General features: G+C 43.3%; 1 non-coding gene across 1 annotated transcript; it reads right to left on the bottom strand.

Moving 5' to 3' along the window:
- Nucleotides 1–640: 640 nt before the first annotated feature.
- LOC125998466 (small nucleolar RNA SNORA51) lies at nt 641–773 on the bottom strand. The gene has a single exon (XR_007492032.1). It is a non-coding gene; the product is annotated as a small nucleolar RNA SNORA51 (small nucleolar RNA).
- Between the last annotated feature and the right edge of the window lie 2,473 nt (nt 774–3,246).

The raw sequence follows: 3,246 nt of genomic DNA, 5'->3' as shown, positions 1-3,246 counted from the left end.
AAGGCCTTACTTGTTTGGAAGAACAGGGAGATAATACTGGCATCTTTCCATTGGAAGACAGAGAATTCCAGGGTTCCAGGAGAGTCTTGGCCCACCCTTCCTTTACGTTTTCCCTTGCCCCAGCTGAGTCCCAAGCCCAGCCAGGCAAGAGGAACAGGCTTTACTTGTCAAAAGTGTCATTTAAAAGGAAATTCGAATATATCTGTTTTGTTTTTTGGTTTTTGGGTCACACCCAGCAGTGCTCAGGAGTTACTCCTGGCTCCATGCTCAGAAATCGCTGCTGGTAGGCTAGGGGGACCATATGGGATGCCGGGATTCGAACCACCATTGGATATATTTGGAGTTTTACTTCCTCCCTCCACCACCACCAAGAAAATTCTGAGCCATACATCTGGCTCTGATAATAGCACTGAAGGTCCAGTTATATTTACTAGAAAATGAGAAATTGTTTTTTTTTTATTTCTATAAAGTGTGATCCATTCCATTCTCTTGTATCCTTGAGAGTTTTTATTTTTATTTATTTATTTGCACCTTTGTGATGTGTCATTTACAGCTTTTTGTAGAGAAGCTGGGCTGGATGGTTTCCATGTGCCCTTTGAGGGAATATTTCCTCCCACCCACCAAACTGCCTTCTTATTTTTTTTGACCCCCAGTTCACAATACAGACCAGGCAAAGGGCCTGGGTTGAGGTGTATATGGGGTGCATTTACTGCACCTCCTCTTTCTATGGAGTCAGTGTAAAGAACACAGCCTGTGGTAAGAATTGGGAGGCCTCCAAACTGCCTTCTTAAGCCAAGAAAAAGCTCCTTGATCACAGGCTGCTCTCCTTTAGCCCATGTGGTTTCTCCCTGGGAAGAAACCCCCTGATTCCAGACTGACTTCTTTCGTCCATGAGGAGGTTCCCTATTCAGGATCCTCTTTAGCCAATCAGAAACCTCCCTGATCTCAGGCTACCCTCTTAAGCCAATGGGAGCCCAGCAAGAGACTGGCATGGAGGTGTGAGCACTCTTGTTTGTTCTTCCCACTGCTCCTACCTGACCAGATTGAACTGACAGGCTACCTCAGCCCTGGGAAGAGGGCACCTCCCTCTTTCCTATCTTTCCCCTACACACAGCCTCTCCTGTCCCTCTCCAATAAACCTAGGAGCATCTCGACCCCCACCTAGTCCTGGGGCAATCCCCAAACTGAGTGTGCACCCTGGGAAAAAGCCCACCCATGAGTGTGTGATCGAGTGCAGGCCCCCTCAAAAGATTTCTGCCTAAGTGCTATAGGGTGAGAGTTTGAGAAAAAGGACTTTGGGCCAAAGGACAGGTTGGTCCTCTTGGCAAGCAAAAGCCAGGCCTTGGTTCTAATTCGGGTCACTCCATGATCCGCCCACCCACACCTCGCCTTCCCCTCCTTGATTTTAATTTTTCTTATTTTCTTATCACTTGATTTCTTTCCATTCTGACCATTCTTTTTGGTCTTTCTGCGCCTACCTTGAAAGCTGTTTCCAGGGCTTCATATTTTAGTCTCAATACCTCTCATGTCTTCCCTTTTCTTCTTTATTATCCTCCCCGTTTACCCCCACATTCTTGGTCCTGTGTTCTATATAGTTGCCGTGGTGTTCTCTCCACCCCTAGAATGTCTGCACTGAAAATTGGTGCCTGGCGTGTTCTATGCAAATATTAGCTGAACAAATATTCATGTTCAGGAAGACTGGTGTAGTTTTGCTTTATCTATGCATATATATTCAGTGACTGAAACCTTGCTATCAAGAGATTTGTAAATTGCCGTGACTAAATTTTTTTAGATGTTTTTTTAAAAAAAATCTTTGAACATATTATTCATATTACTCTCCTACTTTCCCCTTTAAGTAACCTATATGTATTGTCAACTAATAGGGATTTGAATTACTTCAGATTTAAGTCCTTAGCAAGTTTGTTACTCAAGTTTATCTCTACAAATGGTGTTGCAATGAATAGTTTCATACACACACAGTAGTGTGCAGTGCCTCAAAAACTGTCTCAAACCAGCAGCCCAAACAAATATTACCTAAGGTAGGGGATAATGCTATGCAGGAGAAGGATGAATCTGAGGGAAACTGCTTAAAAAATTGGTTACTAGGGCTGGAGAGATAGTACGGCAGGTAAGGCATTTGCCTTGCATATATGGCCAGCTGGGTTCTTTCCCCTGAACCCTATATGGTCCCCAAGCCTGCCAGGAGCAATTTCTGAGTGCAGAGCCAGAAATAAGCCATGAGCATTGCCAGGTAGCCCCCCTCCCAAAAAAAAAACCCCAAAATATTGGTTATTGAATAGTTTTGCAAGGAACAGCTGCATGCATCAGTTAACTTGCCAATTCATTTTCATTTCATTCACATCATTAATGGCATGCTGTCTCTTTATTAATTCAGTATCATCGTAGCTATAATTAAAAAATTTGAAGTTTGAAGTAGGAGTTAGTGATACATTTTAAAAGAGCTTAGAAGATTGGGGCCGGAGAGATAGCATGGAGGTAAAGCGTTTGCCTTTCATGCAGGAGGTCATCGGTTCGAATCCCGGCGTCCCATATGGTCCCCCGTGCCTGCCAGGAGCAATTTCTGAGCCTGGAGCCAGGAATAACCCCTGAGCACTGCCTGGTGTGACCCAAAAACCAAAAAAAAAAAAAAAAAAAAAAGAGCTTAGAAAACTATAAAAATATAAATGTAAAATAAGCATATAATTATATAACAAAATAATTTTTTTTGCAAATTTTTTTTTCTTTTTTCTTTTTTGGGCCACACCCGGTGATGTTCAGGGGTTACTACTCCTGGCTATGCGCTCAGAAATCACTCCTGGCTTGGAGAACCATGTGAGACTCCAAGGGATTGGCACAAAGCAGGCACCTTGGGCCCTGCTCCACCGCTCCGGCCCCTTTTGCAAATTCTGTTTTGTAAATTCTTTAACTGGTCACTCACCATGAACTAGTCTGTAAATACAAGTACAAATATCTGATGAGGGGTTAAATTAAGAAACCATATAACTCAACAGCAAAAAAAAAAAATCTAATGAAATGTGGGCAAAGAATTTGAAAAGAGATTATTTTTCCTAAAGAAAACATACAATGCCGGGAGCATGAAGGTAGGGCACTTGTCTTGCATGCAGAAGGATGGTGGTTCAAATTCTGGCATTCCATGTGGTCCACAGAGCCTGCCAGGAGTAATTTCTGAGCGTAGAGCCAGGAGTAACCCCTGAGTGCTGCCGGGTGTGACTCCCCCCCAAAAAA

Source organism: Suncus etruscus, chromosome 20 (genome assembly GCF_024139225.1).
Source record: "Suncus etruscus isolate mSunEtr1 chromosome 20, mSunEtr1.pri.cur, whole genome shotgun sequence".
Lineage (NCBI taxonomy): Eukaryota > Metazoa > Chordata > Mammalia > Eulipotyphla > Soricidae > Suncus > Suncus etruscus.
This window is presented reverse-complemented; position numbering and strand designations above follow the sequence as displayed.